The sequence below is a fragment of the Thamnophis sirtalis genome, unplaced genomic scaffold (assembly GCF_051295495.1).
Source record: "Thamnophis sirtalis isolate CommonGarterSnake01/CBP01778 unplaced genomic scaffold, rThaSir2_p1.2 scaffold_3, whole genome shotgun sequence".
In the NCBI taxonomy this organism is placed as follows: domain Eukaryota; kingdom Metazoa; phylum Chordata; class Lepidosauria; order Squamata; family Natricidae; genus Thamnophis; species Thamnophis sirtalis.
The window spans coordinates 32,954,121-32,964,019 of NW_028261383.1; positions in this window are offsets into that span (position 1 = coordinate 32,954,121).

Consider the following 9,899-nt stretch of genomic DNA (forward strand, 5'->3'; position numbering starts at 1 on the left):
GTTACAAAATAGGTGGGCTTTAGTATTTTTTTTTAAAGAATCAATCTGACTTTGTCACTTCCCTTGATTTCTTTATAAAAAAAAGAGAAAAGTGTTTTGTGGTTCACTTGTTTTTTTATAAATACTCCATATTTATCTGATGATATTGCAAGTACAGCAATAAATTTTTCATTTTAAATTATTTTTTTCTTATGAGTATGATTCACACCTAATGATAAACCATAACATACTTTGGTAGGCGTGTGTGTATGTGTCTGTAAATTCTAGCCCATTGTGGCTTATTTAATAACCTTGCTTGAAGAAACAAAATATAGTATGATCTAGACAAAAAAAAATACTAGCTTATATTTGGTTTCCTGTTTTAAGAGCTCAGACACATTTGCTGCTTTTAAGTTGTATATGCAGAAACTCAAAAGATTGAACTGTTGGCATCTCCATTTCAAAAAGAGACTGGGCAGAAAAACATCTTTCAAAGACCACACTTAAATTAGAAAACTTCATCATAACTAGGATTTGGCTAAGTATTTAGCAGCAACATTATTCATATTACTAACATTGGTGGCAGCAGCCACAAAACTAGAATAGGACTGACTAATCTTTCAAGCTTTAAATGCTGCAAGACAGAAATCATCTCCTATTATAAATCAAGAACAATCTACTGGGATTTTGCTGAGCTTGGTTTTCTTTCTGCAAAGATTTTATTACCACTCCACGTAAAATGGTCAGGGGTTTGATATGAATGAATGGAGTTTGCTGCTTTTTTAATGTGTGTCCTACCTGTTTTGATCAGATATAACTTGTTCTAATTACCATAGTGTGCTTGTTTCTGATTCTGAATAAACTGAAATAATGCAGCATGAGACCTCACAGAGACCACATGATGGCACCATAAGTAAAGAGAGAATAAAAGATTCAAAGATGCTGAGACTCTATAAAGAGGGCAGAGAAGAGCAAGAAAGTTGATTTGTGGTCTGCAGACTAAAACATACTGATGATCAGTTGAAGGAACTGCATATGTTCCAAGAAGAGGGGGACAACTTGTTCTCTAAAGCAACTGAAGGCAGGAGAAGAAGCAATGGATGGAAGCTAACCGAGGAGAGGTCCAATCTAGAATTAAGGATAAATTTTCTGACAGAACTATCAGTGGAATAGCTTGCCTCCAAAACTTATGGCCAAGTATTCCATCTCTCAGGCTGGGGGGTCAAACAGTACGCCCCTCAGACAGGGTTCGCAATTTGGGAGTCCTCCTGGACCCACAGCTCACTTTTGAACATCATTTGTCGGCTGTGACCAGAGGGGCATTTGCCCAGGTTCGCCTGGTGCACCAATTGCGTCCCTACCTGAACCGGGAGGCCCTCACAACAGTGACTCGTGCCCTTGTGACCTCAAGACTGGACTACTGCAATGTGCTCTACATGGGACAGCCCTTGAAGAGCATTCGGAGACTTCAGCTGGTCCAGAATGCAGCTGCGCGAGCGATTGTGGGTGTACCTCAGTACACCCACGTTACACCTATCCTCCGTGAGCTGCACTGGCTGCCTATTGGTCTTCGGATATGCTTCAAGGCGCTAGTTGTCACTTATAAAGCCCTTCATGGTATTGGACCTGGGTACTTGAGAGACCGCCTACTGCCAATTACCTCCAATAGACCGATTAGATCCCACAGATTAGACCTCCTCCGAATTCCATCTACTGGCCAATGCTGACTGGCGACCACTCGGAGGAGGGCCTTCTCTGTGGCTGCTCCGGCCCTTTGGAACGAGCTCCCCGTGGAGATTCGGACCCTCGCCACCCTCCAGGCTTTCCGCAAAGCCCTTAAAACCTGGCTGTTCTGAGAGGCCTGGGGCTAATGAGTTTCTTGTCCCCTCTCGAATGGTATGGTTGTTGAGTGTTTTAAATTGTAGTTTTGTTTTGTTCGTGTTTTTTTTTTCTTATTTGTACCCCACCCCCCACCCCCCCGACTTGTTTGTGAGCCGCCCTGAGTCCCCTCTGGGGAATAGGGCGGCATAGAAATATAATAAACTCAAACTCAACTTATGGGTGCTCCATCTCTTGCTGTTTTTAAAAAGAGATTAGGCAGCCATTTGTACAGAATGGTATAAGGTCTCCTACTTGGACAGAGGGTTGGACTAGGAAACCTCCACGGTCCCTTCCAACTCTGTTATTCTGTATTCTTTATATTAATGGTTTAATTCTAATTTGATGTTCAGTTAATGCAACTTCAATATTTCAGCAGCATCACAGAGCCTTAAATATACCCTTTACTTCACTAACAATATATGAGGTTTATGAAGGTAGCTATACTACACAGGACAACATGGAAGTATACAAGTACAAAACACATTTTATAGGCACAGAAATAATGGTCCTATCTTTGTGCCAGTAGATGTGCCAACAAAATAGTCAATATAGGTTGAAGACTAGGATGAGGAAGTGAGTAATAAAAAGAAGAAACATATTCCAATCTAAAGCAGATTTTTCTTACCCTAGAGCTAAAGGAAGGGAATCATATTGGGGAAAACCTAACAATGATTATTCACTTGGTCAGTGACTCCAATATAATCCAACTTTATATCTGTTTCTGGTTTACTCATCATTAAATATATTGGTGGTTAGACAGCAAATGGCTCAACTGTGTAGCTTCAGTGAGGCAGCTTCTGTGTAGCTTCTCAGAGCACCAATATATAAACTACAGTATATTAGGTAATATATTATCTGGAAATTAATAGGGTAATATCACTCTGATTCCACATAATAAACCTTTAAATCATTTTTACATGTTATACTACTATAGATTTCAGAAAATGAAACTTTGTAAGAAAAAAGTCCCCCCCAAAAGAAAGCACAACATAGACTGATCTCACAATCTTTATTTTGTTTATGTGAGGAACTTACTCAAATGCTACTATTTCTCCATCTTAAGCATTAACTTTGGGATCCAGAGTCTCAGGCAAATGCATCATGTATCATTTTGTTACATAATGAATCCATGAAGACAAGAAGTAATGGATGGAAACTAATCAAGGGGAGAACCCACTTAGAAGTAAGGAACAATTTCCTGACAGAACAATCAGCTCCATCCCTGGAGGTTTTTAACAAAAGATTGGACAGCTGTTTGTCTGAAATGGTATAGGATCTCCTGCTTGAGCAGGACTAGAAGACTTTCAAGGTCCCTTTCTACTCTTTTTATTCTATTATGATCTCTTTGAGCATAGTGTGACTTCAGATTCCTCCTGCTTGAAAGAAAATTATTGGTTTGGCAAGAGAACCTGTGAATAAAGATAATTGTTTTGTTGATTGCAAACAAAGTATGAGTCAGCAGCCTGCCTCAATAGAAGTATTCAAATCATGGAAAGTATTTGCTCTGACTTTGGCAGATGTTCACCTTGAGCAGTATGTCCAGTTCTGAGCATTGTGATTTAAGGATTCAGATGATCTGGAACAGGATCCATGGCACTGGAGATCCTTAGAGATTAAAAACTCAGGATACTCCCCACAGGTCTGGTGCTGTCCCCACATGAGGGCCACACCTCAGTGAAGTCATTGTATAGTCCTGGGGCAGGTGAATCAATGTTCTTCTTGCATGGTTGTGGCATAGGGCAGATAACGAAAATGTTGCAACCTGCAACACTAGGTCACCAGAAGGGAAGGGAAAATGATGAATGCCAACAGAGTGAATTGGCAACAAAAGAGTGCAGTGTTGGAGCACCAAAACGTCAGGATGGAAACAAATCATCCTAGAGAAAATCTAGCTATGTGTTTGCTAAGAGTCAACACCAACTTGACAATCAGAGCCATTATGTACACCAGTCAAAGAACGTAACTGCAAAGGAACATTACAACTACTTTCATTATATTGACTATAATCTTGAAAGCCTGATTGTGTTTTACTGCCTCACTCTCTCCCCTCATACCCCTGTGCAATTCAGGAGATGTCTATTTGAGTCATTTCCTTCTCCCCTCAGATTGTTTTGGGATTGAGTCATGCTTTTTGCCTTGTTTTTCCCAGATTTTGTGAACTGAAGCTTACTTCGGTCAAGTCTTTATTCTTGACAGAGTCTTTACGCTTTGCGTGAACACGAGCTTGATGCACGCTGTGCACGCATGCACATTGCAATTAAAATTGTTCTGTGCATGCATAGAATTGAAAAACAAGATGGCGCCTATGGTGGCACCTGGAAAACCAGTTTGGGGGCGTGGCAGGCCTGGGTTGCTGCCGGTTCCAGGGACCCAGGCCGCCAAACCACTACCAGTTTGGCTGAACTGCTGGTTTCAACAAAAACATTGTAAATCACACTCATGTGACCACAGGGCACAGCAAACAGTTGTAAATGTTTGAGAAGAGCAAAGAAGATGATTAGGGGACTAGAGGCTAAAACATATGAAGAACAGTTGCAGGAATTGGGTATGTCTAATTTAATAGAAAGAAGGATTAGGGGAGACATGATAGCAGTCTTCCAATATCTCAGGGGCTGCCACAAAGAAGAGGGAGTCAAGCTATTCTCCAAAGCACCTGAGGGCAGGACAAGAAGCAATGGGTGGAAACTAATCAAGGAGAGAAGCAATCTAGAACTAAGGAGAAATTTCCTGACAGAACAATTAATCAGTGGAACAATTTGTATCCAGACATTGTGGTTGCTCCAACACTGGAGATTTTAAAAAGAGATTGGACAACAATTTGCCTGAAATAGTATAGAGTGCCCTGCTTGAGCAGGAGGTTGGACTAGAAGACCTTCAAGATCCCTTCCAATTCTATTATTCTCAAAATGTGTACCATTGGAAGAACCGAAAGACCGGAATGGAGACAGATCATTCTGCAGAAAATCTATCTAAGTAAGAGTCAGTGCCAAGTTGATGGCAATTAATTCAGAAAATGGGGCAGGAGTGAAGAGAGCATCTTCTAATTCAGCCTCAGCAACAAAAACTCCCTGAGGGAACACCCTATCTTACAAGTTTGTTGTTGCAGGAGGTGGATATGTTATGTGTACTGTCTTTTACTTCTGCTTGAAGTGTGAGATCAGGAAGGAAGCATACCAAAAGGGCTATTTCTTTATTAGCGAGTTGTAGGATTGTCCAACAGTTCTGATTGCAATGACAGATAGTAATGAAATTTATTTCATCACCATAATGGCTGGCTGTGTGAGAAAAACACAAAGGATCTAACAACACAAAAATAGTGATAGCAATAGCACTTATACTTACTTCATGGACAATACATGCATCATTTCCAGCCAAATGTTTACTCTCCTAGACCTTCTTTATCCATCTGTGTTAAAATTATTTTTTCTGAGTATGCTTCATAATGAAATTCTGGGATATATCCACTTACTTTTTTTTCTAAGTGGCTTTGGGATCCATATAATTAAACCCTGCATGTGAAATGGGAACTTGGCAGTATGCAAAACCATTAAGAGAAGACAGGAATTTAGTGGTTAGTATTTTGTTTTGCAGCATGTTGATCTGTAATGTTTTAATTAAATCATTTTGTGAAAATCTATATCTCAGTCTAACTAATGTCAATGAAGATATATATGGGCACAATACTAATAGGACACTAATACTAAAAGCCTTCCCCATTTATAGGGACTGAATCATGGATGGACACACATGTTGACTCATTCAAAGAGTTCATCCAGGAGTAATGAATATCTGGCCTGCCTCAGAAATCAGCAATTATGAGCTAAATTATTAGTTGTTATTACTTCCACCCTCGGCAAACTGAACAGTACTCATGGTATGCTATGTATTTTATATTAAGTACTAAGATTAGAAGTACTCTTAGGTGGCACTCCTTAAATATCATAGTTAAGATCTGTTGATTGCACTGATCTCTTAATCTCATATTTAATGCAGTAAATCAGTTTTTAGCAGCTTCCCTTTATAATAAGGGGTGGAAGAAAAATTACACAATATGGTTCCCAAACATGGAGAATTCCAATTTGATTGTAGCAATTATATATATTCCTTAGTTGCTACTTGGAAATAGCTTAGGGTAGTCATCCCAGGGCTTTATGGCTCAGTCCTTAGGGGAATTTACTTGTTTGATGAAGAACTACGTAACCCAGCATTTTCTAATTTAATGAATTGCAATTATTAAAATGCCGACATATCCTGGCTATTGGAAAACATCAGTCTGAGGAAGATTGTGATAGTTAAAACATATCTTTAGATGGTCCAAGCTTTGTTCGCCTCCTCTGAATTCCATCTGCCGGCCAATGCCGGCTGTCAACTACCCGGAGGAGGGCCTTCTCTGTGGCTGCTCCGGCCCTCTGGAACGATCTCCCCGTGGAGATTCGGACCCTCACCACCCTTCAGGCTTTCCGTATAGCCATTAAGACCTGGCTGTTCCAGCAGGCCTGGGGCTGCTGAGTTCCATCCCCACTCGAACTGGTGTGCTTGTTGAGATCTTTTAAATTGGTTTTGTATTGTTTTGTTTTTGTTGCCTTCCCTTTCGTATTGTCCCCCACTTCCCTTTGGTTTTGTTAGCCGCCCTGAGTCCCTCGGGAATAGGGCGTCATACAAGTTGAATAAAACCTAAACCTAAACCTAAACCTGTTGTTGTCTTCTCTTATTTGTAGAACTTTAACTACAGAATATTTCCTCCAAAGAAGTTGACCATATTCAAAGGATTATTAGTTCTCCCACAATTTCTGGTAGACCAACAAGCACTAGTGGAGGGCAGAGACGTAATGTGGCATTCGGAACAAATTCTTCTGCTATCATTGGATAATCAGTAACGTTAATATTTTTATGTTTTGTTTCTATGTTTGGGGGAAGGGTTGCCCTCCTCCCAATGACTGTTGGACTTGTGAAGCTATACTGTATTATGCATTCAGTTTTGGTCGCCACGATGTAAAAAAGATGTGGAGATTATAGAAAGAGTGCAGAGAAGAGCAACAAAAATGATTAGGGGACCAGAGGCTAAAACATATGAAGAACGGTTGCAGAAACTGGGTATGTCTAGTTTAATGAAAAGAAGCACTAGGTGAGACATGATAGCAGTGTTCCAATATCTCAGGGGTTGCCACAAAGAAGAGGGAGGCAAACTATTCTCCAAGGCACCTGAGGGTAGGACAAGAAGCAATGGGTGGAAACTAATCAAGGAGAGAAGCAACTTTCTTGACAGTTGAAACAATTAATCAGTGGAACAACTTGCCTCCAGAAGTTGTGAATGCTCCAGCACTGGACGTTTTTAAGAAGATGTTGGACAGCCGTTTGTCTGAAGTGGTGTAGGGTTTCCTGCCTAGGCAGGGGGTTGGACTAGAAGACTTCTAAGGTCCCTCCCAACTCTGTTATTCTATTCTATTCTAGATTACCAAATTGGATAAATAAAATAAAATAGTTATTTTCAGAAAACAGGTGAGTTCCAGCATGATTGCAGAGAAAAACCTAGAAATATAACAACAATCTGCAGGCTATGTAAATATTGATAGGAAGGGAAACTGCCAGGAAGATCTGGAGAATCTGGAAATTTGAGAATAATAAAAATTGAGAGACAAAATGGCCCAGAGACGAAATGCAAACAAAGGTAGGAACTTTGTCATTTTAGTGTAATTTAGAATAGAATGGAAAAAAAATAGAATCAATATTCTCGATGCTCTTCCATTTGCTTCCTATTTTTCTTCCCAATTTGCTTTCCCATCTTTATATCTCAAACTCATATGTTCACACCAAAAAAAAATCCCCTCGGAGATGTAGGATTTTTTGTAGAGAGGATTTCCAAGGGGCATCAAATTCCATTTTGTCATAGAGAAAGAAAAACAGAGCACAAAAATTAAGATGGAAATCTCACCATGTACTGTACAAATAATTGTTGGGTTTCAAATTATGGGGAAGGTAGAATGTTGCTACGGAAGAAACCCAAGTTTATAGAGAGAATTGAATTCTTGGTGCAAATCATGTGATTAGTTATCTATTGGAGGAACTTGATGTTTGATTTTGATAGTTCCTAGACAAGTCAGTCCTTTTCCAGGAAATTGTTCGCCACCATGGTAAACTGGCTGCAATTTCCCATCATCATCTTCTTTTAATGACCCCATAATCCCTTGCAGGATGGTGTCTGGGCAACTGAATGGAGCTGAGTCTTTATTGGCCGGATGCCCTTCCTGTCACCAATGCAGAGTTATATTCAGCAGATATATTCTCATTGTGCCCAGTGAGACAAATATCTGCTTCTACCTAGGATCAAATTCACAGCTTCCCAATTGTGAGGCGAGAGCGCCACCTCTAGGCCACCTCATCATCATCACACAAGATGGGAAATTGCAATTTTCCATCTTGTGTGATAATTTTGGCTACTTTGCACTAAGGAAAAAGAAAACTAGCATATGGTTGAGTCAATTCAACATTGCTCTTCCTGCCATGGCACAAGGATATTCTCACAGACCGTTACATCCACTGAGTGGTGCGTGCATGTTATCCCTTCATAAAATCACCATCTTCTTCAGCTGAGGGGTGCTAAAATTAGCTCCTTCAAGGCACCAGGTCACTGTCACTTGTGAACAGTTGATAAAAGCCAGTCTGAGAAACCTCAGTGGGTGCTAGAAGAAGAGAGGGAAGGGAAGGTGTGTGGCTATAAAGAGGTCTAATAAAACCACACAACTAGTAAGAATTTCACAGAATTGTGTAACAAGTTACTTCCTCTCTGATTGGTTCCAGTACCAATTATCCTAAGCCCAGTCAAAATGACTTCTTTCTTTTGAACACACCTGATCTGGCTGAGATTAATTGAAGTCCCCCCCCCCCATTTTTTTTAATTTATAAATAAGTACCGGGAGTTACACGGTGCTAGGAACTGCTAAACCGCCAACCTTTCTGATCGACAAGCTCAGGATCTTAGCCACTGAGCCACCACATCCCTTTACAATATTTATAATTCATTCCTTTTAATTTCAGCAGTCCAGGTGTTCCAGAGTTATGCTGGAACACACACACGGACACACACATACCCCAAGGGGTGTTAGGTGTGTCTTACCCCCATAGTATTTGTTTCCAGAGAGTAAATCATCTGTGTATTAAGTTTGGCTGAAATTGCTTGAGGTGTTCCACAATTATGCTGGAATACACACACACACACACACATATATTTATATATATATAGATGAAGAACTGAAATGGAGCTATAGCATGGATTATTTTAATACAAATATTGGACCAGGGAGAATACAAAAGTCTTGACTTCCAGTGACATAACAATATAACACAGGAAAGAGCAGGGGTATTAATAGTGATAGGCAGAGATTAATTTCCACTGCATTCCACTTCTGAATGAGATGGAGACTTCTGGCTGAGGAACCATAAATGACAATAAGAATACTGAAACCACAAAGCAGAGGGGAGGAAGGCAACTTTTTTAGAGGCAGTGCACACAGCTCTTCTTCTGACAGGGTAGCCATCCAGGTTTCTCCTAACCTAGCCTCCTCCAATCTACTGATCTTCAGGAATCCAGTGGTAGTATTCATCTCAACACATCTGTAGGGCATTAGGTTTTTGGTGCTCTGAGCTTGGTTGTTTTCTGGCAGCTGTCTCATTACTCTAACTTAGGTAACATCATCAGCCACCTGCACTGATGGTTTGGGTAATGAGACATCTGCCAGAAAACAACCAAGCTCAAAGAGTGCTCAAGGATCCCTAATTTCAACCTTGAACTTCAAATATTCTCCTTTATTGGCAGTAGGTTCTACCTTTGGAAGAAGTATATGAGCTGACCAAGAGGAGACAGAGGTGCATGTAATCTGGAATCTCTTCCTTCCTCTTCAGCTGTCTCCTGATTGACAGAGCCAGAAAGGTTGGTTTTCACATCTTGGCAAGCTTTTTTTTCAGCTGGCTCCAAAGGACAACAAGAGACATCCTTGTATCAGCTCTTAGTTCTGGATGTCTTCCTCCCCTACATTCAGAGT